The 25396-nt window shown below is 50.0% G+C and overlaps 51 non-coding genes across 51 annotated transcripts; all 51 read right to left on the bottom strand.

Annotated features, from left to right (window-relative positions):
- Positions 1-341: 341 nt before the first annotated feature.
- On the bottom strand, positions 342-423 carry trnal-aag (transfer RNA leucine (anticodon AAG)). Its single transcript has one exon. It is a non-coding gene; the product is annotated as a tRNA-Leu (tRNA).
- Positions 424-710: 287 nt separating this feature from the next.
- Positions 711-792, bottom strand: trnas-cga (transfer RNA serine (anticodon CGA)). The gene has a single exon. It is a non-coding gene; the product is annotated as a tRNA-Ser (tRNA).
- A 138-nt stretch (positions 793-930) lies between these two features.
- Positions 931-1002, bottom strand: trnah-gug (transfer RNA histidin (anticodon GUG)). Its single transcript has one exon. It is a non-coding gene; the product is annotated as a tRNA-His (tRNA).
- Positions 1003-1243: 241 nt separating this feature from the next.
- Positions 1244-1316, bottom strand: trnak-uuu (transfer RNA lysine (anticodon UUU)). The gene has a single exon. It is a non-coding gene; the product is annotated as a tRNA-Lys (tRNA).
- A 1002-nt stretch (positions 1317-2318) lies between these two features.
- On the bottom strand, positions 2319-2400 carry trnal-aag (transfer RNA leucine (anticodon AAG)). The gene has a single exon. It is a non-coding gene; the product is annotated as a tRNA-Leu (tRNA).
- Positions 2401-2687: 287 nt separating this feature from the next.
- trnas-cga (transfer RNA serine (anticodon CGA)) lies at positions 2688-2769 on the bottom strand. Its single transcript has one exon. It is a non-coding gene; the product is annotated as a tRNA-Ser (tRNA).
- Positions 2770-2907: 138 nt separating this feature from the next.
- Positions 2908-2979, bottom strand: trnah-gug (transfer RNA histidin (anticodon GUG)). The gene has a single exon. It is a non-coding gene; the product is annotated as a tRNA-His (tRNA).
- A 241-nt stretch (positions 2980-3220) lies between these two features.
- trnak-uuu (transfer RNA lysine (anticodon UUU)) lies at positions 3221-3293 on the bottom strand. The gene has a single exon. It is a non-coding gene; the product is annotated as a tRNA-Lys (tRNA).
- A 1002-nt stretch (positions 3294-4295) lies between these two features.
- Positions 4296-4377, bottom strand: trnal-aag (transfer RNA leucine (anticodon AAG)). Its single transcript has one exon. It is a non-coding gene; the product is annotated as a tRNA-Leu (tRNA).
- A 287-nt stretch (positions 4378-4664) lies between these two features.
- trnas-cga (transfer RNA serine (anticodon CGA)) lies at positions 4665-4746 on the bottom strand. Its single transcript has one exon. It is a non-coding gene; the product is annotated as a tRNA-Ser (tRNA).
- A 138-nt stretch (positions 4747-4884) lies between these two features.
- On the bottom strand, positions 4885-4956 carry trnah-gug (transfer RNA histidin (anticodon GUG)). Its single transcript has one exon. It is a non-coding gene; the product is annotated as a tRNA-His (tRNA).
- Positions 4957-5197: 241 nt separating this feature from the next.
- trnak-uuu (transfer RNA lysine (anticodon UUU)) lies at positions 5198-5270 on the bottom strand. The gene has a single exon. It is a non-coding gene; the product is annotated as a tRNA-Lys (tRNA).
- A 1002-nt stretch (positions 5271-6272) lies between these two features.
- trnal-aag (transfer RNA leucine (anticodon AAG)) lies at positions 6273-6354 on the bottom strand. The gene has a single exon. It is a non-coding gene; the product is annotated as a tRNA-Leu (tRNA).
- A 287-nt stretch (positions 6355-6641) lies between these two features.
- On the bottom strand, positions 6642-6723 carry trnas-cga (transfer RNA serine (anticodon CGA)). Its single transcript has one exon. It is a non-coding gene; the product is annotated as a tRNA-Ser (tRNA).
- A 138-nt stretch (positions 6724-6861) lies between these two features.
- Positions 6862-6933, bottom strand: trnah-gug (transfer RNA histidin (anticodon GUG)). Its single transcript has one exon. It is a non-coding gene; the product is annotated as a tRNA-His (tRNA).
- Positions 6934-7174: 241 nt separating this feature from the next.
- On the bottom strand, positions 7175-7247 carry trnak-uuu (transfer RNA lysine (anticodon UUU)). Its single transcript has one exon. It is a non-coding gene; the product is annotated as a tRNA-Lys (tRNA).
- A 1002-nt stretch (positions 7248-8249) lies between these two features.
- Positions 8250-8331, bottom strand: trnal-aag (transfer RNA leucine (anticodon AAG)). The gene has a single exon. It is a non-coding gene; the product is annotated as a tRNA-Leu (tRNA).
- Positions 8332-8618: 287 nt separating this feature from the next.
- Positions 8619-8700, bottom strand: trnas-cga (transfer RNA serine (anticodon CGA)). The gene has a single exon. It is a non-coding gene; the product is annotated as a tRNA-Ser (tRNA).
- A 138-nt stretch (positions 8701-8838) lies between these two features.
- On the bottom strand, positions 8839-8910 carry trnah-gug (transfer RNA histidin (anticodon GUG)). Its single transcript has one exon. It is a non-coding gene; the product is annotated as a tRNA-His (tRNA).
- Positions 8911-9151: 241 nt separating this feature from the next.
- trnak-uuu (transfer RNA lysine (anticodon UUU)) lies at positions 9152-9224 on the bottom strand. Its single transcript has one exon. It is a non-coding gene; the product is annotated as a tRNA-Lys (tRNA).
- Positions 9225-10226: 1002 nt separating this feature from the next.
- trnal-aag (transfer RNA leucine (anticodon AAG)) lies at positions 10227-10308 on the bottom strand. The gene has a single exon. It is a non-coding gene; the product is annotated as a tRNA-Leu (tRNA).
- A 287-nt stretch (positions 10309-10595) lies between these two features.
- trnas-cga (transfer RNA serine (anticodon CGA)) lies at positions 10596-10677 on the bottom strand. The gene has a single exon. It is a non-coding gene; the product is annotated as a tRNA-Ser (tRNA).
- A 138-nt stretch (positions 10678-10815) lies between these two features.
- Positions 10816-10887, bottom strand: trnah-gug (transfer RNA histidin (anticodon GUG)). The gene has a single exon. It is a non-coding gene; the product is annotated as a tRNA-His (tRNA).
- A 241-nt stretch (positions 10888-11128) lies between these two features.
- Positions 11129-11201, bottom strand: trnak-uuu (transfer RNA lysine (anticodon UUU)). Its single transcript has one exon. It is a non-coding gene; the product is annotated as a tRNA-Lys (tRNA).
- A 596-nt stretch (positions 11202-11797) lies between these two features.
- On the bottom strand, positions 11798-11879 carry trnas-cga (transfer RNA serine (anticodon CGA)). The gene has a single exon. It is a non-coding gene; the product is annotated as a tRNA-Ser (tRNA).
- A 138-nt stretch (positions 11880-12017) lies between these two features.
- trnah-gug (transfer RNA histidin (anticodon GUG)) lies at positions 12018-12089 on the bottom strand. The gene has a single exon. It is a non-coding gene; the product is annotated as a tRNA-His (tRNA).
- A 241-nt stretch (positions 12090-12330) lies between these two features.
- On the bottom strand, positions 12331-12403 carry trnak-uuu (transfer RNA lysine (anticodon UUU)). The gene has a single exon. It is a non-coding gene; the product is annotated as a tRNA-Lys (tRNA).
- A 1002-nt stretch (positions 12404-13405) lies between these two features.
- trnal-aag (transfer RNA leucine (anticodon AAG)) lies at positions 13406-13487 on the bottom strand. The gene has a single exon. It is a non-coding gene; the product is annotated as a tRNA-Leu (tRNA).
- A 287-nt stretch (positions 13488-13774) lies between these two features.
- On the bottom strand, positions 13775-13856 carry trnas-cga (transfer RNA serine (anticodon CGA)). Its single transcript has one exon. It is a non-coding gene; the product is annotated as a tRNA-Ser (tRNA).
- A 138-nt stretch (positions 13857-13994) lies between these two features.
- On the bottom strand, positions 13995-14066 carry trnah-gug (transfer RNA histidin (anticodon GUG)). Its single transcript has one exon. It is a non-coding gene; the product is annotated as a tRNA-His (tRNA).
- Positions 14067-14307: 241 nt separating this feature from the next.
- Positions 14308-14380, bottom strand: trnak-uuu (transfer RNA lysine (anticodon UUU)). Its single transcript has one exon. It is a non-coding gene; the product is annotated as a tRNA-Lys (tRNA).
- Positions 14381-15382: 1002 nt separating this feature from the next.
- Positions 15383-15464, bottom strand: trnal-aag (transfer RNA leucine (anticodon AAG)). The gene has a single exon. It is a non-coding gene; the product is annotated as a tRNA-Leu (tRNA).
- Positions 15465-15751: 287 nt separating this feature from the next.
- trnas-cga (transfer RNA serine (anticodon CGA)) lies at positions 15752-15833 on the bottom strand. Its single transcript has one exon. It is a non-coding gene; the product is annotated as a tRNA-Ser (tRNA).
- A 139-nt stretch (positions 15834-15972) lies between these two features.
- Positions 15973-16044, bottom strand: trnah-gug (transfer RNA histidin (anticodon GUG)). The gene has a single exon. It is a non-coding gene; the product is annotated as a tRNA-His (tRNA).
- Positions 16045-16286: 242 nt separating this feature from the next.
- On the bottom strand, positions 16287-16359 carry trnak-uuu (transfer RNA lysine (anticodon UUU)). Its single transcript has one exon. It is a non-coding gene; the product is annotated as a tRNA-Lys (tRNA).
- A 1002-nt stretch (positions 16360-17361) lies between these two features.
- Positions 17362-17443, bottom strand: trnal-aag (transfer RNA leucine (anticodon AAG)). Its single transcript has one exon. It is a non-coding gene; the product is annotated as a tRNA-Leu (tRNA).
- A 287-nt stretch (positions 17444-17730) lies between these two features.
- trnas-cga (transfer RNA serine (anticodon CGA)) lies at positions 17731-17812 on the bottom strand. Its single transcript has one exon. It is a non-coding gene; the product is annotated as a tRNA-Ser (tRNA).
- A 138-nt stretch (positions 17813-17950) lies between these two features.
- On the bottom strand, positions 17951-18022 carry trnah-gug (transfer RNA histidin (anticodon GUG)). The gene has a single exon. It is a non-coding gene; the product is annotated as a tRNA-His (tRNA).
- Positions 18023-18263: 241 nt separating this feature from the next.
- trnak-uuu (transfer RNA lysine (anticodon UUU)) lies at positions 18264-18336 on the bottom strand. The gene has a single exon. It is a non-coding gene; the product is annotated as a tRNA-Lys (tRNA).
- Positions 18337-19338: 1002 nt separating this feature from the next.
- On the bottom strand, positions 19339-19420 carry trnal-aag (transfer RNA leucine (anticodon AAG)). The gene has a single exon. It is a non-coding gene; the product is annotated as a tRNA-Leu (tRNA).
- A 287-nt stretch (positions 19421-19707) lies between these two features.
- Positions 19708-19789, bottom strand: trnas-cga (transfer RNA serine (anticodon CGA)). Its single transcript has one exon. It is a non-coding gene; the product is annotated as a tRNA-Ser (tRNA).
- Positions 19790-19928: 139 nt separating this feature from the next.
- Positions 19929-20000, bottom strand: trnah-gug (transfer RNA histidin (anticodon GUG)). The gene has a single exon. It is a non-coding gene; the product is annotated as a tRNA-His (tRNA).
- Positions 20001-21309: 1309 nt separating this feature from the next.
- Positions 21310-21391, bottom strand: trnal-aag (transfer RNA leucine (anticodon AAG)). The gene has a single exon. It is a non-coding gene; the product is annotated as a tRNA-Leu (tRNA).
- Positions 21392-21678: 287 nt separating this feature from the next.
- Positions 21679-21760, bottom strand: trnas-cga (transfer RNA serine (anticodon CGA)). The gene has a single exon. It is a non-coding gene; the product is annotated as a tRNA-Ser (tRNA).
- Positions 21761-21899: 139 nt separating this feature from the next.
- Positions 21900-21971, bottom strand: trnah-gug (transfer RNA histidin (anticodon GUG)). Its single transcript has one exon. It is a non-coding gene; the product is annotated as a tRNA-His (tRNA).
- A 242-nt stretch (positions 21972-22213) lies between these two features.
- On the bottom strand, positions 22214-22286 carry trnak-uuu (transfer RNA lysine (anticodon UUU)). Its single transcript has one exon. It is a non-coding gene; the product is annotated as a tRNA-Lys (tRNA).
- A 1002-nt stretch (positions 22287-23288) lies between these two features.
- On the bottom strand, positions 23289-23370 carry trnal-aag (transfer RNA leucine (anticodon AAG)). The gene has a single exon. It is a non-coding gene; the product is annotated as a tRNA-Leu (tRNA).
- A 287-nt stretch (positions 23371-23657) lies between these two features.
- Positions 23658-23739, bottom strand: trnas-cga (transfer RNA serine (anticodon CGA)). The gene has a single exon. It is a non-coding gene; the product is annotated as a tRNA-Ser (tRNA).
- Positions 23740-23878: 139 nt separating this feature from the next.
- On the bottom strand, positions 23879-23950 carry trnah-gug (transfer RNA histidin (anticodon GUG)). Its single transcript has one exon. It is a non-coding gene; the product is annotated as a tRNA-His (tRNA).
- A 242-nt stretch (positions 23951-24192) lies between these two features.
- Positions 24193-24265, bottom strand: trnak-uuu (transfer RNA lysine (anticodon UUU)). Its single transcript has one exon. It is a non-coding gene; the product is annotated as a tRNA-Lys (tRNA).
- Positions 24266-25266: 1001 nt separating this feature from the next.
- Positions 25267-25348, bottom strand: trnal-aag (transfer RNA leucine (anticodon AAG)). Its single transcript has one exon. It is a non-coding gene; the product is annotated as a tRNA-Leu (tRNA).
- Positions 25349-25396: the final 48 nt, after the last annotated feature.

Raw genomic sequence — 25396 nt, 5'->3', positions numbered from 1 at the left:
TGTTCTTTGGAATGGCAGGTTGATGGGGAAGTCAGATGTAATTTAAAAACTGCCCACGTAGCCCATTGAGGGTCATTTTTAAACATGTCTTCTATTGGAGTTTCCTGCAAAGATTCGTCGACAGTCAGAAGCTCATACGGTTCCCGGCCTTAAGAGTTCTGCGTACCTTTTCAGAGAAGGAGGGTTCAATCCAGTCACTGGAGGTGATTCTGCCTGCAGTTTCATTCCTCATCAAGCACGACTGAACCAGCTAATTCGGGTCTGGTGAACGAAAGTCAGATGACTGCAAAAAACAGCCACCTAGGGTCGAGTGCAAGCCTCAGACACTTTCGAGCCACAGCTGGCAGCGGTGGGATTTGAACCCACGCCTCCGAAGAGACTGGAGCCTTAATCCAGCGCCTTAGACCGCTCGGCCACGCTACCACATGAACAGGTCAGAAAAAGGCCCTTTTTGGGCAATGTATTTCTGAGAAGTGCTTCATGTGCCCCTTTAAATGACCTTTCAACACCGGGAAAGTGTTTGCATGTCGTTTAACGCGGTGTAGTTTAGTGCACATTACACACCTTTGATGTAAATGTACAGCAGAAACTCATTTACCAATAGCATAGAGCTGTGTTTCCCACAATTCCATGGCGAGATAAATCCCTTAGGCAGCCTTTGAAATGGTTTGTACAACAAAACAAACGCTGATCCCGGAGAGCAAAGCAGCCGTAGTCGGCAGGGTTTGAACCTGCGCGGGGAGACCCCAATGGATTTCGAGTCCATCGCCTTAACCTCTCGGCCACAACTACAACGGGATAGAGTAAACCAGCCTGTTGGACTTAATGTGCGCTGCAAAGATGGACGAGGTTCCAGTATGTCGGCCGACAAAGCGGCCACGCCTAAAAGAGACAAAAAGGCTTGCCTTCCCCCGATAATAACGGAATGGCTGCCGTGACCCGGATTCGAACCGGGGTTGCTGCGGCCACAACGCAGAGTACTCACCGCTATACGATCACGGCAGGCTACCGACAACCCAGCGACGCTGTACATGATGGAAGGCCTGGAAACAACAGCAGCTTTTGCTGAGGTCTCAACCCTATTCTGGTGCTTTCGCAAGGCTCAAAAAGGATCCTGCTTGCAGGTCCCATGATGTGATTCCAAAGACCGAGGGGCTGAAGCGAGACCGTCTTAACGACTCGCATTTTTAACCACAACGAGGACACCTAGAGTAGGAAACGTGACCTTCAAATGGCCAGGAAACGCCCGAACAGGGACTTGAACCCTGGACCCTCAGATTAAAAGTCTGATGCTCTACCGACTGAGCTATCCGGGCTCGTGCTCCTCGTTGCCAAGGTAAACTCTTAAAAGTTTGGTGTGCCGTCTTGAAATGGTAGTCCAGTCCTCGATCTGGGGTCGGACACTCCAGCTTCATCCTTCATGAAGCACACTTCAATCCGGGTAGCAAGGTATATGGAAAAAGTGAAGGAACGATGCAAAGCTGCCCACGCAGCTAATCCCAAAATGCGGCTTGATAGCACCCTCTGTGATTAAAGACTCTAACGGCAGCACTTGGACTTCAACCCTGGCCTCCGAAGAGACTGGAGCCTAAATCCAGTGTCTTAGACAGCTCAGTCACACTACGGCGAAAGGCCACGTCTAACGGTATTGTTTTTCACAATGGGTTGATGTGCGAAGCTACTCGGACTTGAACCCACACCTCCGAAGAGACTGGAGCCTAAATCCAGCGTCTTTGACCGCTCAGTCAAACTACCTCGAAAGGCCAAGTCTTACGGCAATGTTTTAACAAGGGGTTGCTGAAAAGCTAGTCTGACAGTCGGTGGCAAGTAAGGTCCTGTGAGTCAAGATTTCTGCGTAGGTACATAACGCAGGGCTGTTCAATCCTATGTCTGGAGCTGCACCTACCTGTTGGTTACTGTAACCCCTTATGCTGTTACTTTAGATTCCTCATCAAGTACAGCTGATCCAGCGAATGTTGTTCTTTGGAATGGCAGGTTGATGGGGAAGTCAGATGTAATTTAAAAACTGCCCACGTAGCCCATTGAGGGTCATTTTTAAACATGTCTTCTATTGGAGTTTCCTGCAAAGATTCGTCGACAGTCAGAAGCTCATACGGTTCCCGGCCTTAAGAGTTCTGCGTACCTTTTCAGAGAAGGAGGGTTCAATCCAGTCACTGGAGGTGATTCTGCCTGCAGTTTCATTCCTCATCAAGCACGACTGAACCAGCTAATTCGGGTCTGGTGAACGAAAGTCAGATGACTGCAAAAAACAGCCACCTAGGGTCGAGTGCAAGCCTCAGACACTTTCGAGCCACAGCTGGCAGCGGTGGGATTTGAACCCACGCCTCCGAAGAGACTGGAGCCTTAATCCAGCGCCTTAGACCGCTCGGCCACGCTACCACATGAACAGGTCAGAAAAAGGCCCTTTTTGCGCACTGTATTTCTGAGAAGTGCTTCATGTGCCCCTTTAAATGACCTTTCAACACCGGGAAAGTGTTTGCATGTCGTTTAACGCGGTGTAGTTTAGTGCACATTACACACCTTTGATGTAAATGTACAGCAGAAACTCATTTACCAATAGCATAGAGCTGTGTTTCCCACAATTCCATGGCGAGATAAATCCCTTAGGCAGCCTTTGAAATGGTTTGTACAACAAAACAAACGCTGATCCCGGAGAGCAAAGCAGCCGTAGTCGGCAGGGTTTGAACCTGCGCGGGGAGACCCCAATGGATTTCGAGTCCATCGCCTTAACCTCTCGGCCACAACTACAACGGGATAGAGTAAACCAGCCTGTTGGACTTAATGTGCGCTGCAAAGATGGACGAGGTTCCAGTATGTCGGCCGACAAAGCGGCCACGCCTAAAAGAGACAAAAAGGCTTGCGTTCCCCCGATAATAACGGAATGGCTGCCGTGACCCGGATTCGAACCGGGGTTGCTGCGGCCACAACGCAGAGTACTCACCGCTATACGATCACGGCAGGCTACCGACAACCCAGCGACGCTGTACATGATGGAAGGCCTGGAAACAACAGCAGCTTTTGCTGAGGTCTCAACCCTATTCTGGTGCTTTCGCAAGGCTCAAAAAGGATCCTGCTTGCAGGTCCCATGATGTGATTCCAAAGACCGAGGGGCTGAAGCGAGACCGTCTTAACGACTCGCATTTTTAACCACAACGAGGACACCTAGAGTAGGAAACGTGACCTTCAAATGGCCAGGAAACGCCCGAACAGGGACTTGAACCCTGGACCCTCAGATTAAAAGTCTGATGCTCTACCGACTGAGCTATCCGGGCTCGTGCTCCTCGTTGCCAAGGTAAACTCTTAAAAGTTTGGTGTGCCGTCTTGAAATGGTAGTCCAGTCCTCGATCTGGGGTCGGACACTCCAGCTTCATCCTTCATGAAGCACACTTCAATCCGGGTAGCAAGGTATATGGAAAAAGTGAAGGAACGATGCAAAGCTGCCCACGCAGCTAATCCCAAAATGCGGCTTGATAGCACCCTCTGTGATTAAAGACTCTAATGGCAGCACTTGGACTTGAACCCTGGCCTCCGAAGAGACTGGAGCCTAAATCCAGTGTCTTAGACAGCTCAGTCACACTACGGCGAAAGGCCACGTCTAACGGTATTGTTTTTCACAATGGGTTGATGTGCGAAGCTACTCGGACTTGAACCCACACCTCCGAAGAGACTGGAGCCTAAATCCAGCGTCTTTGACCGCTCAGTCAAACTACCTCGAAAGGCCAAGTCTTACGGCAATGTTTTAACAAGGGGTTGCTGAAAAGCTAGTCTGACAGTCGGTGGCAAGTAAGGTCCTGTGAGTCAAGATTTCTGCGTAGGTACATAACGCAGGGCTGTTCAATCCTATGTCTGGAGCTGCACCTACCTGTTGGTTACTGTAACCCCTTATGCTGTTACTTTAGATTCCTCATCAAGTACAGCTGATCCAGCGAATGTTGTTCTTTGGAATGGCAGGTTGATGGGGAAGTCAGATGTAATTTAAAAACTGCCCACGTAGCCCATTGAGGGTCATTTTTAAACATGTCTTCTATTGGAGTTTCCTGCAAAGATTCGTCGACAGTCAGAAGCTCATACGGTTCCCGGCCTTAAGAGTTCTGCGTACCTTTTCAGAGCAGGAGGGTTCAATCCAGTCACTGGAGGTGATTCTGCCTGCAGTTTCATTCCTCATCAAGCACGACTGAACCAGCTAATTCGGGTCTGGTGAACGAAAGTCAGATGACTGCAAAAAACAGCCACCTAGGGTCGAGTGCAAGCCTCAGACACTTTCGAGCCACAGCTGGCAGCGGTGGGATTTGAACCCACGCCTCCGAAGAGACTGGAGCCTTAATCCAGCGCCTTAGACCGCTCGGCCACGCTACCACATGAACAGGTCAGAAAAAGGCCCTTTTTGCGCACTGTATTTCTGAGAAGTGCTTCATGTGCCCCTTTAAATGACCTTTCAACACCGGGAAAGTGTTTGCATGTCGTTTAACGCGGTGTAGTTTAGTGCACATTACACACCTTTGATGTAAATGTACAGCAGAAACTCATTTACCAATAGCATAGAGCTGTGTTTCCCACAATTCCATGGCGAGATAAATCCCTTAGGCAGCCTTTGAAATGGTTTGTACAACAAAGCAAACGCTGATCCCGGAGAGCAAAGCAGCCGTAGTCGGCAGGGTTTGAACCTGCGCGGGGAGACCCCAATGGATTTCGAGTCCATCGCCTTAACCTCTCGGCCACAACTACAACGGGATAGAGTAAACCAGCCTGTTGGACTTAATGTGCGCTGCAAAGATGGACGAGTTTCCAGTATGTCGGCCGACAAAGCGGCCACGCCTAAAAGAGACAAAAAGGCTTGCGTTCCCCCGATAATAACGGAATGGCTGCCGTGACCCGGATTCGAACCGGGGTTGCTGCGGCCACAACGCAGAGTACTCACCGCTATACGATCACGGCAGGCTACCGACAACCCAGCGACGCTGTACATGATGGAAGGCCTGGAAACAACAGCAGCTTTTGCTGAGGTCTCAACCCTATTCTGGTGCTTTCGCAAGGCTCAAAAAGGATCCTGCTTGCAGGTCCCATGATGTGATTCCAAAGACCGAGGGGCTGAAGCGAGACCGTCTTAACGACTCGCATTTTTAACCACAACGAGGACACCTAGAGTAGGAAACGTGACCTTCAAATGGCCAGGAAACGCCCGAACAGGGACTTGAACCCTGGACCCTCAGATTAAAAGTCTGATGCTCTACCGACTGAGCTATCCGGGCTCGTGCTCCTCGTTGCCAAGGTAAACTCTTAAAAGTTTGGTGTGCCGTCTTGAAATGGTAGTCCAGTCCTCGATCTGGGGTCGGACACTCCAGCTTCATCCTTCATGAAGCACACTTCAATCCGGGTAGCAAGGTATATGGAAAAAGTGAAGGAACGATGCAAAGCTGCCCACGCAGCTAATCCCAAAATGCGGCTTGATAGCACCCTCTGTGATTAAAGACTCTAATGGCAGCACTTGGACTTGAACCCTGGCCTCCGAAGAGACTGGAGCCTAAATCCAGTGTCTTAGACAGCTCAGTCACACTACGGCGAAAGGCCACGTCTAACGGTATTGTTTTTCACAATGGGTTGATGTGCGAAGCTACTCGGACTTGAACCCACACCTCCGAAGAGACTGGAGCCTAAATCCAGCGTCTTTGACCGCTCAGTCAAACTACCTCGAAAGGCCAAGTCTTACGGCAATGTTTTAACAAGGGGTTGCTGAAAAGCTAGTCTGACAGTCGGTGGCAAGTAAGGTCCTGTGAGTCAAGATTTCTGCGTAGGTACATAACGCAGGGCTGTTCAATCCTATGTCTGGAGCTGCACCTACCTGTTGGTTACTGTAACCCCTTATGCTGTTACTTTAGATTCCTCATCAAGTACAGCTGATCCAGCGAATGTTGTTCTTTGGAATGGCAGGTTGATGGGGAAGTCAGATGTAATTTAAAAACTGCCCACGTAGCCCATTGAGGGTCATTTTTAAACATGTCTTCTATTGGAGTTTCCTGCAAAGATTCGTCGACAGTCAGAAGCTCATACGGTTCCCGGCCTTAAGAGTTCTGCGTACCTTTTCAGAGCAGGAGGGTTCAATCCAGTCACTGGAGGTGATTCTGCCTGCAGTTTCATTCCTCATCAAGCACGACTGAACCAGCTAATTCGGGTCTGGTGAACGAAAGTCAGATGACTGCAAAAAACAGCCACCTAGGGTCGAGTGCAAGCCTCAGACACTTTCGAGCCACAGCTGGCAGCGGTGGGATTTGAACCCACGCCTCCGAAGAGACTGGAGCCTTAATCCAGCGCCTTAGACCGCTCGGCCACGCTACCACATGAACAGGTCAGAAAAAGGCCCTTTTTGCGCACTGTATTTCTGAGAAGTGCTTCATGTGCCCCTTTAAATGACCTTTCAACACCGGGAAAGTGTTTGCATGTCGTTTAACGCGGTGTAGTTTAGTGCACATTACACACCTTTGATGTAAATGTACAGCAGAAACTCATTTACCAATAGCATAGAGCTGTGTTTCCCACAATTCCATGGCGAGATAAATCCCTTAGGCAGCCTTTGAAATGGTTTGTACAACAAAGCAAACGCTGATCCCGGAGAGCAAAGCAGCCGTAGTCGGCAGGGTTTGAACCTGCGCGGGGAGACCCCAATGGATTTCGAGTCCATCGCCTTAACCTCTCGGCCACAACTACAACGGGATAGAGTAAACCAGCCTGTTGGACTTAATGTGCGCTGCAAAGATGGACGAGTTTCCAGTATGTCGGCCGACAAAGCGGCCACGCCTAAAAGAGACAAAAAGGCTTGCGTTCCCCCGATAATAACGGAATGGCTGCCGTGACCCGGATTCGAACCGGGGTTGCTGCGGCCACAACGCAGAGTACTCACCGCTATACGATCACGGCAGGCTACCGACAACCCAGCGACGCTGTACATGATGGAAGGCCTGGAAACAACAGCAGCTTTTGCTGAGGTCTCAACCCTATTCTGGTGCTTTCGCAAGGCTCAAAAAGGATCCTGCTTGCAGGTCCCATGATGTGATTCCAAAGACCGAGGGGCTGAAGCGAGACCGTCTTAACGACTCGCATTTTTAACCACAACGAGGACACCTAGAGTAGGAAACGTGACCTTCAAATGGCCAGGAAACGCCCGAACAGGGACTTGAACCCTGGACCCTCAGATTAAAAGTCTGATGCTCTACCGACTGAGCTATCCGGGCTCGTGCTCCTCGTTGCCAAGGTAAACTCTTAAAAGTTTGGTGTGCCGTCTTGAAATGGTAGTCCAGTCCTCGATCTGGGGTCGGACACTCCAGCTTCATCCTTCATGAAGCACACTTCAATCCGGGTAGCAAGGTATATGGAAAAAGTGAAGGAACGATGCAAAGCTGCCCACGCAGCTAATCCCAAAATGCGGCTTGATAGCACCCTCTGTGATTAAAGACTCTAACGGCAGCACTTGGACTTCAACCCTGGCCTCCGAAGAGACTGGAGCCTAAATCCAGTGTCTTAGACAGCTCAGTCACACTACGGCGAAAGGCCACGTCTAACGGTATTGTTTTTCACAATGGGTTGATGTGCGAAGCTACTCGGACTTGAACCCACACCTCCGAAGAGACTGGAGCCTAAATCCAGCGTCTTTGACCGCTCAGTCAAACTACCTCGAAAGGCCAAGTCTTACGGCAATGTTTTAACAAGGGGTTGCTGAAAAGCTAGTCTGACAGTCGGTGGCAAGTAAGGTCCTGTGAGTCAAGATTTCTGCGTAGGTACATAACGCAGGGCTGTTCAATCCTATGTCTGGAGCTGCACCTACCTGTTGGTTACTGTAACCCCTTATGCTGTTACTTTAGATTCCTCATCAAGTACAGCTGATCCAGCGAATGTTGTTCTTTGGAATGGCAGGTTGATGGGGAAGTCAGATGTAATTTAAAAACTGCCCACGTAGCCCATTGAGGGTCATTTTTAAACATGTCTTCTATTGGAGTTTCCTGCAAAGATTCGTCGACAGTCAGAAGCTCATACGGTTCCCGGCCTTAAGAGTTCTGCGTACCTTTTCAGAGCAGGAGGGTTCAATCCAGTCACTGGAGGTGATTCTGCCTGCAGTTTCATTCCTCATCAAGCACGACTGAACCAGCTAATTCGGGTCTGGTGAACGAAAGTCAGATGACTGCAAAAAACAGCCACCTAGGGTCGAGTGCAAGCCTCAGACACTTTCGAGCCACAGCTGGCAGCGGTGGGATTTGAACCCACGCCTCCGAAGAGACTGGAGCCTTAATCCAGCGCCTTAGACCGCTCGGCCACGCTACCACATGAACAGGTCAGAAAAAGGCCCTTTTTGCGCACTGTATTTCTGAGAAGTGCTTCATGTGCCCCTTTAAATGACCTTTCAACACCGGGAAAGTGTTTGCATGTCGTTTAACGCGGTGTAGTTTAGTGCACATTACACACCTTTGATGTAAATGTACAGCAGAAACTCATTTACCAATAGCATAGAGCTGTGTTTCCCACAATTCCATGGCGAGATAAATCCCTTAGGCAGCCTTTGAAATGGTTTGTACAACAAAGCAAACGCTGATCCCGGAGAGCAAAGCAGCCGTAGTCGGCAGGGTTTGAACCTGCGCGGGGAGACCCCAATGGATTTCGAGTCCATCGCCTTAACCTCTCGGCCACAACTACAACGGGATAGAGTAAACCAGCCTGTTGGACTTAATGTGCGCTGCAAAGATGGACGAGTTTCCAGTATGTCGGCCGACAAAGCGGCCACGCCTAAAAGAGACAAAAAGGCTTGCGTTCCCCCGATAATAACGGAATGGCTGCCGTGACCCGGATTCGAACCGGGGTTGCTGCGGCCACAACGCAGAGTACTCACCGCTATACGATCACGGCAGGCTACCGACAACCCAGCGACGCTGTACATGATGGAAGGCCTGGAAACAACAGCAGCTTTTGCTGAGGTCTCAACCCTATTCTGGTGCTTTCGCAAGGCTCAAAAAGGATCCTGCTTGCAGATCCCATGATGTGATTCCAAAGACCGAGGGGCTGAAGCGAGACCGTCTTAACGACTCGCATTTTTAACCACAACGAGGACACCTAGAGTAGGAAACGTGACCTTCAAATGGCCAGGAAACGCCCGAACAGGGACTTGAACCCTGGACCCTCAGATTAAAAGTCTGATGCTCTACCGACTGAGCTATCCGGGCTCGTGCTCCTCGTTGCCAAGGTAAACTCTTAAAAGTTTGGTGTGCCGTCTTGAAATGGTAGTCCAGTCCTCGATCTGGGGTCGGACACTCCAGCTTCATCCTTCATGAAGCACACTTCAATCCGGGTAGCAAGGTATATGGAAAAAGTGAAGGAACGATGCAAAGCTGCCCACGCAGCTAATCCCAAAATGCGGCTTGATAGCACCCTCTGTGATTAAAGACTCTAACGGCAGCACTTGGACTTCAACCCTGGCCTCCGAAGAGACTGGAGCCTAAATCCAGTGTCTTAGACAGCTCAGTCACACTACGGCGAAAGGCCACGTCTAACGGTATTGTTTTTCACAATGGGTTGATGTGCGAAGCTACTCGGACTTGAACCCACACCTCCGAAGAGACTGGAGCCTAAATCCAGCGTCTTTGACCGCTCAGTCAAACTACCTCGAAAGGCCAAGTCTTACGGCAATGTTTTAACAAGGGGTTGCTGAAAAGCTAGTCTGACAGTCGGTGGCAAGTAAGGTCCTGTGAGTCAAGATTTCTGCGTAGGTACATAACGCAGGGCTGTTCAATCCTATGTCTGGAGCTGCACCTACCTGTTGGTTACTGTAACCCCTTATGCTGTTACTTTAGATTCCTCATCAAGTACAGCTGATCCAGCGAATGTTGTTCTTTGGAATGGCAGGTTGATGGGGAAGTCAGATGTAATTTAAAAACTGCCCACGTAGCCCATTGAGGGTCATTTTTAAACATGTCTTCTATTGGAGTTTCCTGCAAAGATTCGTCGACAGTCAGAAGCTCATACGGTTCCCGGCCTTAAGAGTTCTGCGTACCTTTTCAGAGCAGGAGGGTTCAATCCAGTCACTGGAGGTGATTCTGCCTGCAGTTTCATTCCTCATCAAGCACGACTGAACCAGCTAATTCGGGTCTGGTGAACGAAAGTCAGATGACTGCAAAAAACAGCCACCTAGGGTCGAGTGCAAGCCTCAGACACTTTCGAGCCACAGCTGGCAGCGGTGGGATTTGAACCCACGCCTCCGAAGAGACTGGAGCCTTAATCCAGCGCCTTAGACCGCTCGGCCACGCTACCACATGAACAGGTCAGAAAAAGGCCCTTTTTGGGCAATGTATTTCTGAGAAGTGCTTCATGTGCCCCTTTAAATGACCTTTCAACACCGGGAAAGTGTTTGCATGTCGTTTAACGCGGTGTAGTTTAGTGCACATTACACACCTTTGATGTAAATGTACAGCAGAAACTCATTTACCAATAGCATAGAGCTGTGTTTCCCACAATTCCATGGCGAGATAAATCCCTTAGGCAGCCTTTGAAATGGTTTGTACAACAAAACAAACGCTGATCCCGGAGAGCAAAGCAGCCGTAGTCGGCAGGGTTTGAACCTGCGCGGGGAGACCCCAATGGATTTCGAGTCCATCGCCTTAACCTCTCGGCCACAACTACAACGGGATAGAGTAAACCAGCCTGTTGGACTTAATGTGCGCTGCAAAGATGGACGAGGTTCCAGTATGTCGGCCGACAAAGCGGCCACGCCTAAAAGAGACAAAAAGGCTTGCGTTCCCCCGATAATAACGGAATGGCTGCCGTGACCCGGATTCGAACCGGGGTTGCTGCGGCCACAACGCAGAGTACTCACCGCTATACGATCACGGCAGGCTACCGACAACCCAGCGACGCTGTACATGATGGAAGGCCTGGAAACAACAGCAGCTTTTGCTGAGGTCTCAACCCTATTCTGGTGCTTTCGCAAGGCTCAAAAAGGATCCTGCTTGCAGGTCCCATGATGTGATTCCAAAGACCGAGGGGCTGAAGCGAGACCGTCTTAACGACTCGCATTTTTAACCACAACGAGGACACCTAGAGTAGGAAACGTGACCTTCAAATGGCCAGGAAACGCCCGAACAGGGACTTGAACCCTGGACCCTCAGATTAAAAGTCTGATGCTCTACCGACTGAGCTATCCGGGCTCGTGCTCCTCGTTGCCAAGGTAAACTCTTAAAAGTTTGGTGTGCCGTCTTGAAATGGTAGTCCAGTCCTCGATCTGGGGTCGGACACTCCAGCTTCATCCTTCATGAAGCACACTTCAATCCGGGTAGCAAGGTATATGGAAAAAGTGAAGGAACGATGCAAAGCTGCCCACGCAGCTAATCCCAAAATGCGGCTTGATAGCACCCTCTGTGATTAAAGACTCTAACGGCAGCACTTGGACTTCAACCCTGGCCTCCGAAGAGACTGGAGCCTAAATCCAGCGCCTTAGACCGCTCGGCCACGCTACCACATGAACAGGTCAGAAAAAGGCCCTTTTTGGGCAATGTATTTCTGAGAAGTGCTTCATGTGCCCCTTTAAATGACCTTTCAACACCGGGAAAGTGTTTGCATGTCGTTTAACGCGGTGTAGTTTAGTGCACATTACACACCTTTGATGTAAATGTACAGCAGAAACTCATTTACCAATAGCATAGAGCTGTGTTTCCCACAATTCCATGGCGAGATAAATCCCTTAGGCAGCCTTTGAAATGGTTTGTACAACAAAGCAAACGCTGAGCCCGGAGAGCAAAGCAGCCGTAGTCGGCAGGGTTTGAACCTGCGCGGGGAGACCCCAATGGATTTCGAGTCCATCGCCTTAACCTCTCGGCCACAACTACAACGGGATAGAGTAAACCAGCCTGTTGGACTTAATGTGCGCTGCAAAGATGGACGAGTTTCCAGTATGTCGGCCGACAAAGCGGCCACGCCTAAAAGAGACAAAAAGGCTTGCGTTCCCCCGATAATAACGGAATGGCTGCCGTGACCCGGATTCGAACCGGGGTTGCTGCGGCCACAACGCAGAGTACTCACCGCTATACGATCACGGCAGGCTACCGACAACCCAGCGACGCTGTACATGATGGAAGGCCTGGAAACAACAGCAGCTTTTGCTGAGGTCTCAACCCTATTCTGGTGCTTTCGCAAGGCTCAAAAAGGATCCTGCTTGCAGGTCCCATGATGTGATTCCAAAGACCGAGGGGCTGAAGCGAGACCGTCTTAACGACTCGCATTTTTAACCACAACGAGGACACCTAGAGCAGGAAACGTGACCTTCAAATGGCCAGGAAACGCCCGAACAGGGACTTGAACCCTGGACCCTCAGATTAAAAGTCTGATGCTCTACCGACTGAGCTATCCGGGCTCGTGCTCCTCGTTGCCAAGGTAAACTCTTAAAAGTTTGGTGTGCCGTCTTGAAATGGTAGTCCAGTCCTCGATCTGGGGTCGGACACTCCAGCTTCATCCTTCATGAAGCACACTTCAATCCGGGTAGCAAGGTATATGGAAAAAGTGAAGGAACGATGCAAAGCTGCCCACGCAGCTAATCCCAAAATGCGGCTTGATAGCACCCTCTGTGATTAAAGACTCTAATGGCAGCACTTGGACTTGAACCCTGGCCTCCGAAGAGACTGGAGCCTAAATCCAGTGTCTTAGACAGCTCAGTCACACTACGGCGAAAGGCCACGTCTAACGGTATTGTTTTTCACAATGGGTTGATGTGCGAAGCTACTCGGACTTGAACCCACACCTCCGAAGAGACTGGAGCCTAAATCCAGCGTCTTTGACCGCTCAGTCAAACTACCTCGAAAGGCCAAGTCTTACGGCAATGTTTTAACAAGGGGTTGCTGAAAAGCTAGTCTGACAGTCGGTGGCAAGTAAGGTCCTGTGAGTCAAGATTTCTGCGTAGGTACATAACGCAGGGCTGTTCAATCCTATGTCTGGAGCTGCACCTACCTGTTGGTTACTGTAACCCCTTATGCTGTTACTTTAGATTCCTCATCAAGTACAGCTGATCCAGCGAATGTTGTTCTTTGGAATGGCAGGTTGATGGGGAAGTCAGATGTAATTTAAAAACTGCCCACGTAGCCCATTGAGGGTCATTTTTAAACATGTCTTCTATTGGAGTTTCCTGCAAAGATTCGTCGACAGTCAGAAGCTCATACGGTTCCCGGCCATAAGAGTTCTGCGTACCTTTTCAGAGCAGGAGGGTTCAATCCAGTCACTGGAGGTGATTCTGCCTGCAGTTTCATTCCTCATCAAGCACGACTGAACCAGCTAATTCGGGTCTGGTGAACGAAAGTCAGATGACTGCAAAAAACAGCCACCTAGGGTCGAGTGCAAGCCTCAGACACTTTCGAGCCACAGCTGGCAGCGGTGGGATTTGAACCCACGCCTCCGAAGAGACTGGAGCCTTAATCCAGCGCCTTAGACCGCTCGGCCACGCTACCACATGAACAGGTCAGAAAAAGGCCCTTTTTGCGCACTGTATTTCTGAGAAGTGCTTCATGTGCCCCTTTAAATGACCTTTCAACACCGGGAAAGTGTTTGCATGTCGTTTAACGCGGTGTAGTTTAGTGCACATTACACACCTTTGATGTAAATGTACAGCAGAAACTCATTTACCAATAGCATAGAGCTGTGTTTCCCACAATTCCATGGCGAGATAAATCCCTTAGGCAGCCTTTGAAATGGTTTGTACAACAAAGCAAACGCTGAGCCCGGAGAGCAAAGCAGCCGTAGTCGGCAGGGTTTGAACCTGCGCGGGGAGACCCCAATGGATTTCGAGTCCATCGCCTTAACCTCTCGGCCACAACTACAACGGGATAGAGTAAACCAGCCTGTTGGACTTAATGTGCGCTGCAAAGATGGACGAGTTTCCAGTATGTCGGCCGACAAAGCGGCCACGCCTAAAAGAGACAAAAAGGCTTGCGTTCCCCCGATAATAACGGAATGGCTGCCGTGACCCGGATTCGAACCGGGGTTGCTGCGGCCACAACGCAGAGTACTCACCGCTATACGATCACGGCAGGCTACCGACAACCCAGCGACGCTGTACATGATGGAAGGCCTGGAAACAACAGCAGCTTTTGCTGAGGTCTCAACCCTATTCTGGTGCTTTCGCAAGGCTCAAAAAGGATCCTGCTTGCAGGTCCCATGATGTGATTCCAAAGACCGAGGGGCTGAAGCGAGACCGTCTTAACGACTCGCATTTTTAACCACAACGAGGACACCTAGAGTAGGAAACGTGACCTTCAAATGGCCAGGAAACGCCCGAACAGGGACTTGAACCCTGGACCCTCAGATTAAAAGTCTGATGCTCTACCGACTGAGCTATCCGGGCTCGTGCTCCTCGTTGCCAAGGTAAACTCTTAAAAGTTTGGTGTGCCGTCTTGAAATGGTAGTCCAGTCCTCGATCTGGGGTCGGACACTCCAGCTTCATCCTTCATGAAGCACACTTCAATCCGGCTAGCAAGGTATATGGAAAAAGTGAAGGAACGATGCAAAGCTGCCCACGCAGCTAATCCCAAAATGCGGCTTGATAGCACCCTCTGTGATTAAAGACTCTAATGGCAGCACTTGGACTTGAACCCTGGCCTCCGAAGAGAATGGAGCCTAAATCCAGTGTCTTAGACAGCTCAGTCACACTACGGCGAAAGGCCACGTCTAACGGTATTGTTTTTCACAATGGGTTGATGTGCGAAGCTACTCGGACTTGAACCCACACCTCCGAAGAGACTGGAGCCTAAATCCAGCGTCTTTGACCGCTCAGTCAAACTACCTCGAAAGGCCAAGTCTTACGGCAATGTTTTAACAAGGGGTTGCTGAAAAGCTAGTCTGACAGTCGGTGGCAAGTAAGGTCCTGTGAGTCAAGATTTCTGCGTAGGTACATAACGCAGGGCTGTTCAATCCTATGTCTGGAGCTGCACCTACCTGTTGGTTACTGTAACCCCTTATGCTGTTACTTTAGATTCCTCATCAAGTACAGCTGATCCAGCGAATGTTGTTCTTTGGAATGGCAGGTTGATGGGGAAGTCAGATGTAATTTAAAAACTGCCCACGTAGCCCATTGAGGGTCATTTTTAAACATGTCTTCTATTGGAGTTTCCTGCAAAGATTCGTCGACAGTCAGAAGCTCATACGGTTCCCGGCCTTAAGAGTTCTGCGTACCTTTTCAGAGCAGGAGGGTTCAATCCAGTCACTGGAGGTGATTCTGCCTGCAGTTTCATTCCTCATCAAGCACGACTGAACCAGCTAATTCGGGTCTGGTGAACGAAAGTCAGATGACTGCAAAAAACAGCCACCTAGGGTCGAGTGCAAGCCTCAGACACTGTCGAGCCACAGCTGGCAGCGGTGGGATTTGAACCCACGCCTCCGAAGAGACTGGAGCCTTAATCCAGCGCCTTAGACCGCTCGGCCACGCTACCACATGAACAGGTCAGAAAAAGGCCCTTTTTGCGCACTGTATTTCTGAGAAGTGCTTCATGTGCCCCTTTAAATGACCTTTCAACACCGGGAAAGTGTTTGCATGTCGTTTAACGCGGTGTAGTTTAGTGCACATTACACACCTTTGATGTAAATGTACAGCAGAAACTCATTTACCAATAGCATAGAGCTGTGTTTCCCACAATTCCATGGCGAGATAAATCCCTTAGGCAGCCTTTGAAATGGTTTGTACAACAAAGCAAACGCTGAGCCCGGAGAGCAAAGCAGCCGTAGTCGGCAGGGTTTGAACCTGCGCGGGGAGACCCCAATGGATTTCGAGTCCATCACCTTAACCTCTCGGCCACAACTACAACGGGATAGAGTAAACCAGCCTGTTGGACTTAATGTGCGCTGCAAAGATGGACGAGTTTCCAGTATGTCGGCCGACAAAGCGGCCACGCCTAAAAGAGACAAAAAGGCTTGCGTTCCCCCCGATAATAACGGAATGGCTGCCGTGACCCGGATTCGAACCGGGGTTGCTGCGGCCACAACGCAGAGTACTCACCGCTATACGATCACGGCAGGCTACCGACAACCCAGCGACGCTGTACATGATGGAAGGCCTGGAAACAACAGCAGCTTTTGCTGAGGTCTCAACCCTATTCTGGTGCTTTCGCAAGGCTCAAACAGGATCCTGCTTGCAGATCCCATGATGTGATTCCAAGCAAACGAGGGGCTGAAGCGAGACCGTTTTAACGACTCGCATTTTTAACCACAACGAGGACACCTAGAGCAGGAAACGTGACCTTCAAATGGCCAGGAAACGCCCGAACAGGGACTTGAACCCTGGACCCTCAGATTAAAAGTCTGATGCTCTACCGACTGAGCTATCCGGGCTCGTGCTCCTCGTTGCCAAGGTAAACTCTTAAAAGTTTGGTGTGCCGTCTTGAAATGGTAGTCCAGTCCTCGCTCTGGGGTCGGACACTCCAGCTTCATCCTTCATGAAGCACACTTCAATCCGGCTAGCAAGGTATATGGAAAAAGTGAAGGAACGATGCAAAGCTGCCCACGCAGCTAATCCCAAAATGCGGCTTGATAGCACCCTCTGTGATTAAAGACTCTAATGGCAGCACTTGGACTTGAACCCTGGCCTCCGAAGAGAATGGAGCCTAAATCCAGTGTCTTAGACAGCTCAGTCACACTACGGCGAAAGGCCACGTCTAACGGTATTGTTTTTCACAATGGATTGATGTGCGAAGCTACTCGGACTTGAACCCACACCTCCGAAGAGACTGGAGCCTAAATCCAGCGTCTTTGACCGCTCAGTCAAACTACCTCGAAAGGCCAAGTCTTACGGCAATGTTTTAACAAGGGGTTGCTGAAAAGCTAGTCTGACAGTCGGTGGCATGTAAGGTCCTGTGAGTCAAGATTTCTGCGTAGGTACATAACGCAGGGCTGTTCAATCCTATGTCTGGAGCTGCACCTACCTGTTGGTTACTGTAACCCCTTATGCTGTTACTTTAGATTCCTCATCAAGTACAGCTGATCCAGCGAATGTTGTTCTTTGGAATGGCAGGTTGATGGGGAAGTCAGATGTAATTTAAAAACTGCCCACGTAGCCCATTGAGGGTCATTTTTAAACATGTCTTCTATTGGAGTTTCCTGCAAAGATTCGTCGACAGTCAGAAGCTCATACGGTTCCCGGCCTTAAGAGTTCTGCGTACCTTTTCAGAGCAGGAGGGTTCAATCCAGTCACTGGAGGTGATTCTGCCTGCAGTTTCATTCCTCATCAAGCACGACTGAACCAGCTAATTCGGGTCTGGTGAACGAAAGTCAGATGACTGCAAAAAACAGCCACCTAGGGTCGAGTGCAAGCCTCAGACACTGTCGAGCCACAGCTGGCAGCGGTGGGATTTGAACCCACGCCTCCGAAGAGACTGGAGCCTTAATCCAGCGCCTTAGACCGCTCGGCCACGCTACCACATGAACAGGTCAGAAAAAGGCCCTTTTTGCGCACTGTATTTCTGAGAAGTGCTTCATGTGCCCCTTTAAATGACCTTTCAACACCGGGAAAGTGTTTGCATGTCGTTTAACGCGGTGTAGTTTAGTGCACATTACACACCTTTGATGTAAATGTACAGCAGAAACTCATTTACCAATAGCATAGAGCTGTGTTTCCCACAATTCCATGGCGAGATAAATCCCTTAGGCAGCCTTTGAAATGGTTTGTACAACAAAGCAAACGCTGAGCCCGGAGAGCAAAGCAGCCGTAGTCGGCAGGGTTTGAACCTGCGCGGGGAGACCCCAATGGATTTCGAGTCCATCGCCTTAACCTCTCGGCCACAACTACAACGGGATAGAGTAAACCAGCCTGTTGGACTTAATGTGCGCTGCAAAGATGGACGAGTTTCCAGTATGTCGGCCGACAAAGCGGCCACGCCTAAAAGAGACAAAAAGGCTTGCGTTCCCCCGATAATAACGGAAGGGCTGCCGTGACCCGGATTCGAACCGGGGTTGCTGCGGCCACAACGCAGAGTACTCACCGCTATACGATCACGGCAGGCTACCGACAACCCAGCGACGCTGTACATGATGGAAGGCCTGGAAACAACAGCAGCTTTTGCTGAGGTCTCAACCCTATTCTGGTGCTTTCGCAAGGCTCAAACAGGATCCTGCTTGCAGATCCCATGATGTGATTCCAAGCAACGAGGGGCTGAAGCGAGACCGTTTTAACGACTCGCATTTTTAACCACAACGAGGACACCTAGAGCAGGAAACGTGACCTTCAAATGGCCAGGAAACGCCCGAACAGGGACTTGAACCCTGGACCCTCAGATTAAAAGTCTGATGCTCTACCGACTGAGCTATCCGGGCTCGTGCTCCTCGTTGCCAAGGTAAACTCTTAAAAGTTTGGTGTGCCGTCTTGAAATGGTAGTCCAGTCCTCGCTCTGGGGTCGGACACTCCAGCTTCATCCTTCATGAAGCACACTTCAATCCGGCTAGCAAGGTATATGGAAAAAGTGAAGGAACGATGCAAAGCTGCCCACGCAGCTAATCCCAAAATGCGGCTTGATAGCACCCTCTGTGATTAAAGACTCTAATGGCAGCACTTGGACTTGAACCCTGGCCTCCGAAGAGAATGGAGCCTAAATCCAGTGTCTTAGACAGCTCAGTCACACTACGGCGAAAGGCCACGTCTAACGGTATTGTTTTTCACAATGGATTGATGTGCGAAGCTACTCGGACTTGAACCCACACCTCCGAAGAGACTGGAGCCTAAATCCAGCGTCTTTGACCGCTCAGTCAAACTACCTCGAAAGGCCAAGTCTTACGGCAATGTTTTAACAAGGGGTTGCTAAAAAGCTACTCTGACAGTCGGTGGCATGTAAGGTCCTGTGAGTCAAGATTTCTGCGTAGGTACATAACGCAGGGCTGTTCAATCCTATGTCTGGAGCTGCACCTACCTGTTGGTTACTGTAACCCCTTATGCTGTTACTTTAGATTCCTCATCAAGTACAGCTGATCCAGCGAATGTTGTTCTTTGGAATGGCAGGTTGATGGGGAAGTCAGATGTAATTTAAAAACTGCCCACGTAGCCCATTGAGGGTCATTTTTAAACATGTCTTCTATTGGAGTTTCCTGCAAAGATTCGTCGACAGTCAGAAGCTCATACGGTTCCCGGCCTTAAGAGTTCTGCGTACCTTTTCAGAGCAGGAGGGTTCAATCCAGTCACTGGAGGTGATTCTGCCTGCAGTTTCATTCCTCATCAAGCACGACTGAACCAGCTAATTCGGGTCTGGTGAACGAAAGTCAGATGACTGCAAAAAACAGCCACCTAGGGTCGAGTGCAAGCCTCAGACACTGTCGAGCCACAGCTGGCAGCGGTGGGATTTGAACCCACGCCTCCGAAGAGACTGGAGCCTTAATCCAGCGCCTTAGACCGCTCGGCCACGCTACCACATGAACAGGTCAGAAAAAGGCCCTTTTTGCGCACTGTATTTCTGAGAAGTGCTTCATGTGCCCCTTTGAATGACCTTTCAACACCGGGAAAGTGTTTGCATGTCGTTTAACGCGGTGTAGTTTAGTGCACATTACACACCTTTGATGTAAATGTACAGCAGAAACTCATTTACCAATAGCATAGAGCTGTGTTTCCCACAATTCCATGGCGAGATAAATCCCTTAGGCAGCCTTTGAAATGGTTTGTACAACAAAGCAAACGCTGAGCCCGGAGAGCAAAGCAGCCGTAGTCGGCAGGGTTTGAACCTGCGCGGGGAGACCCCAATGGATTTCGAGTCCATCACCTTAACCTCTCGGCCACAACTACAACGGGATAGAGTAAACCAGCCTGTTGGACTTAATGTGCGCTGCAAAGATGGACGAGTTTCCAGTATGTCGGCCGACAAAGCGGCCACGCCTAAAAGAGACAAAAAGGCTTGCGTTCCCCCCGATAATAACGGAAGGGCTGCCGTGACCCGGATTCGAACCGGGGTTGCTGCGGCCACAACGCAGAGTACTCACCGCTATACGATCACGGCAGGCTACCGACAACCCAGCGACGCTGTACATGATGGAAGGCCTGGAAACAACAGCAGCTTTTGCTGAGGTCTCAACCCTATTCTGGTGCTTTCGCAAGGCTCAAACAGGATCCTGCTTGCAGATCCCATGATGTGATTCCAAGCAAACGAGGGGCTGAAGCGAGACCGTTTTAACGACTCGCATTTTTAACCACAACGAGGACACCTAGAGCAGGAAACGTGACCTTCAAATGGCCAGGAAACGCCCGAACAGGGACTTGAACCCTGGACCCTCAGTCTGATGCTCTACCGACTGAGCTATCCGGGCTCGTGCTCCTCGTTGCCAAGGTAAACTCTTAAAAGTTTGGTGTGCCGTCTTGAAATGGTAGTCCAGTCCTCGCTCTGGGGTCGGACACTCCAGCTTCATCCTTCATGAAGCACACTTCAATCCGGCTAGCAAGGTATATGGAAAAAGTGAAGGAACGATGCAAAGCTGCCCACGCAGCTAATCCCAAAATGCGGCTTGATAGCACCCTCTGTGATTAAAGACTCTAATGGCAGCACTTGGACTTGAACCCTGGCCTCCGAAGAGAATGGAGCCTAAATCCAGTGTCTTAGACAGCTCAGTCACACTACGGCGAAAGGCCACGTCTAACGGTATTGTTTTTCACAATGGATTGATGTGCGAAGCTACTCGGACTTGAACCCACACCTCCGAAGAGACTGGAGCCTAAATCCAGCGTCTTTGACCGCTCAGTCAAACTACCTCGAAAGGCCAAGTCTTACGGCAATGTTTTAACAAGGGGTTGCTAAAAAGCTACTCTGACAGTCGGTGGCATGTAAGGTCCTGTGAGTAAAGATTTCTGCGTAGGTACATAACGCAGGGCTGTTCAATCCTATGTCTGGAGCTGCACCTACCTGTTGGTTACTGTAACCCCTTATGCTGTTACTTTAGATTCCTCATCAAGTACAGCTGATCCAGCGAATGTTGTTCTTTGGAATGGCAGGTTGATGGGGAAGTCAGATGTAATTTAAAAACTGCCCACGTAGCCCATTGAGGGTCATTTTTAAACATGTCTTCTATTGGAGTTTCCTGCAAAGATTCGTCGACAGTCAGAAGCTCATACGGTTCCCGGCCTTAAGAGTTCTGCGTACCTTTTCAGAGCAGGAGGGTTCAATCCAGTCACTGGAGGTGATTCTGCCTGCAGTTTCATTCCTCATCAAGCACGACTGAACCAGCTAATTCGGGTCTGGTGAACGAAAGTCAGATGACTGCAAAAAACAGCCACCTAGGGTCGAGTGCAAGCCTCAGACACTGTCGAGCCACAGCTGGCAGCGGTGGGATTTGAACCCACGCCTCCGAAGAGACTGGAGCCTTAATCCAGCGCCTTAGACCGCTCGGCCACGCTACCACATGAACAGGTCAGAAAAAGGCCCTTTTTGCGCACTGTATTTCTGAGAAGTGCTTCATGTGCCCCTTTGAATGACCTTTCAACACCGGGAAAGTGTTTGCATGTCGTTTAACGCGGTGTAGTTTAGTGCACATTACACACCTTTGATGTAAATGTACAGCAGAAACTCATTTACCAATAGCATAGAGCTGTGTTTCCCACAATTCCATGGCGAGATAAATCCCTTAGGCAGCCTTTGAAATGGTTTGTACAACAAAGCAAACGCTGAGCCCGGAGAGCAAAGCAGCCGTAGTCGGCAGGGTTTGAACCTGCGCGGGGAGACCCCAATGGATTTCGAGTCCATCACCTTAACCTCTCGGCCACAACTACAACGGGATAGAGTAAACCAGCCTGTTGGACTTAATGTGCGCTGCAAAGATGGACGAGTTTCCAGTATGTCGGCCGACAAAGCGGCCACGCCTAAAAGAGACAAAAAGGCTTGCGTTCCCCCCGATAATAACGGAAGGGCTGCCGTGACCCGGATTCGAACCGGGGTTGCTGCGGCCACAACGCAGAGTACTCACCGCTATACGATCACGGCAGGCTACCGACAACCCAGCGACGCTGTACATGATGGAAGGCCTGGAAACAACAGCAGCTTTTGCTGAGGTCTCAACCCTATTCTGGTGCTTTCGCAAGGCTCAAACAGGATCCTGCTTGCAGATCCCATGATGTGATTCCAAGCAAACGAGGGGCTGAAGCGAGACCGTTTTAACGACTCGCATTTTTAACCACAACGAGGACACCTAGAGCAGGAAACGTGACCTTCAAATGGCCAGGAAACGCCCGAACAGGGACTTGAACCCTGGACCCTCAGATTAAAAGTCTGATGCTCTACCGACTGAGCTATCCGGGCTCGTGCTCCTCGTTGCCAAGGTAAACTCTTAAAAGTTTGGTGTGCCGTCTTGAAATGGTAGTCCAGTCCTCGCTCTGGGGTCGGACACTCCAGCTTCATCCTTCATGAAGCACACTTCAATCCGGCTAGCAAGGTATATGGAAAAAGTGAAGGAACGATGCAAAGCTGCCCACGCAGCTAATCCCAAAATGCGGCTTGATAGCACCCTCTGTGATTAAAGACTCTAATGGCAGCACTTGGACTTGAACCCTGGCCTCCGAAGAGAATGGAGCCTAAATCCAGTGTCTTAGACAGCTCAGTCACACTACGGCGAAAGGCCACGTCTAACGGTATTGTTTTTCACAATGGATTGATGTGCGAAGCTACTCGGACTTGAACCCACACCTCCGAAGAGACTGGAGCCTAAATCCAGCGTCTTTGACCGCTCAGTCAAACTACCTCGAAAGGCCAAGTCTTACGGCAATGTTTTAACAAGGGGTTGCTAAAAAGCTACTCTGACAGTCGGTGGCATGTAAGGTCCTGTGAGTCAAGATTTCTGCGTAGGTACATAACGCAGGGCTGTTCAATCCTATGTCTGGAGCTGCACCTACCTGTTGGTTACTGTAACCCCTTATGCTGTTACTTTAGATTCCTCATCAAGTACAGCTGATCCAGCGAATGTTGTTCTTTGGAATGGCAGGTTGATGGGGAAGTCAGATGTAATTTAAAAACTGCCCACGTAGCCCATTGAGGGTCATTTTTAAACATGTCTTCTATTGGAGTTTCCTGCAAAGATTCGTCGACAGTCAGAAGCTCATACGGTTCCCGGCCTTAAGAGTTCTGCGTACCTTTTCAGAGCAGGAGGGTTCAATCCAGTCACTGGAGGTGATTCTGCCTGCAGTTTCATTCCTCATCAAGCACGACTGAACCAGCTAATTCGGGTCTGGTGAACGAAAGTCAGATGACTGCAAAAAACAGCCACCTAGGGTCGAGTGCAAGCCTCAGACACTGTCGAGCCACAGCTGGCAGCGGTGGGATTTGAACCCACGCCTCCGAAGAGACTGGAGCCTTAATCCAGCGCCTTAGACCGCTCGGCCACGCTACCACATGAACAGGTCAGAAAAAGGCCCTTTTTGCGCACTGTATTTCTGAGAAGTGCTTCATGTGCCCCTTTAAATGACCTTTCAACACCGGGAAAGTGTTTGCATGTCGTTTAACGCGGTGTAGTTTAGTGCACATTACACACCTTTGATGTAAATGTACAGCAGAAACTCATTTACCAATAGCATAGAGCTGTGTTTCCCACAATTCCATGGCGAGATAAATCCCTTAGGCAGCCTTTGAAATGGTTTGTACAACAAAGCAAACGCTGAGCCCGGAGAGCAAAGCAGCCGTAGTCGGCAGGGTTTGAACCTGCGCGGGGAGACCCCAATGGATTTCGAGTCCATCACCTTAACCTCTCGGCCACAACTACAACGGGATAGAGTAAACCAGCCTGTTGGACTTAATGTGCGCTGCAAAGATGGACGAGTTTCCAGTATGTCGGCCGACAAAGCGGCCACGCCTAAAAGAGACAAAAAGGCTTGCGTTCCCCCCGATAATAACGGAAGGGCTGCCGTGACCCGGATTCGAACCGGGGTTGCTGCGGCCACAACGCAGAGTACTCACCGCTATACGATCACGGCAGGCTACCGACAACCCAGCGACGCTGTACATGATGGAAGGCCTGGAAACAACAGCAGCTTTTGCTGAGGTCTCAACCCTATTCTGGTGCTTTCGCAAGGCTCAAACAGGATCCTGCTTGCAGATCCCATGATGTGATTCCAAGCAAACGAGGGGCTGAAGCGAGACCGTTTTAACGACTCGCATTTTTAACCACAACGAGGACACCTAGAGCAGGAAACGTGACCTTCAAATGGCCAGGAAACGCCCGAACAGGGACTTGAACCCTGGACCCTCAGATTAAAAGTCTGATGCTCTACCGACTGAGCTATCCGGGCTCGTGCTCCTCGTTGCCAAGGTAAACTCTTAAAAGTTTGGTGTGCCGTCTTGAAATGGTAGTCCAGTCCTCGCTCTGGGGTCGGACACTCCAGCTTCATCCTTCATGAAGCACACTTCAATCCGGCTAGCAAGGTATATGGAAAAAGTGAAGGAACGATGCAAAGCTGCCCACGCAGCTAATCCCAAAATGCGGCTTGATAGCACCCTCTGTGATTAAAGACTCTAATGGCAGCACTTGGACTTGAACCCTGGCCTCCGAAGAGAATGGAGCCTAAATCCAGTGTCTTAGACAGCTCAGTCACACTACGGCGAAAGGCCACGTCTAACGGTATTGTTTTTCACAATGGATTGATGTGCGAAGCTACTCGGACTTGAACCCACACCTCCGAAGAGACTGGAGCCTAAATCCAGCGTCTTTGACCGCTCAGTCAAACTACCTCGAAAGGCCAAGTCTTACGGCAATGTTTTAACAAGGGGTTGCTAAAAAGCTACTCTGACAGTCGGTGGATGTTAGGTCCTGTGAGTCAAGATTTCTGCGTAGGTACATAACGCAGGGCTGTTCAATCCTATGTCTGGAGCTGCACCTACCTGTTGGTTACTGTAACCCCTTATGCTGTTACTTTAGATTCCTCATCAAGTACAGCTGATCCAGCGAATGTTGTTCTTTGGAATGGCAGGTTGATGGGGAAGTCAGATGTAATTTAAAAACTGCCCACGTAGCCCATTGAGGGTCATTTTTAAACATGTCTTCTATTGGAGTTTCCTGCAAAGATTCGTCGACAGTCAGAAGCTCATACGGTTCCCGGCCTTAAGAGTTCTGCGTACCTTTTCAGAGCAGGAGGGTTCAATCCAGTCACTGGAGGTGATTCTGCCTGCAGTTTCATTCCTCATCAAGCACGACTGAACCAGCTAATTCGGGTCTGGTGAACGAAAGTCAGATGACTGCAAAAAACAGCCACCTAGGGTCGAGTGCAAGCCTCAGACACTGTCGAGCCACAGCTGGCAGCGGTGGGATTTGAACCCACGCCTCCGAAGAGACTGGAGCCTTAATCCAGCGCCTTAGACCGCTCGGCCACGCTACCACATGAACAGGTCAGAAAAAGGCCCTTTTTGCGCACTGTATTTCTGAG

This window comes from Triplophysa dalaica, chromosome 17 (genome assembly GCF_015846415.1).
Source record: "Triplophysa dalaica isolate WHDGS20190420 chromosome 17, ASM1584641v1, whole genome shotgun sequence".
NCBI classification, from domain to species: domain Eukaryota; kingdom Metazoa; phylum Chordata; class Actinopteri; order Cypriniformes; family Nemacheilidae; genus Triplophysa; species Triplophysa dalaica.
This window is presented reverse-complemented; position numbering and strand designations above follow the sequence as displayed.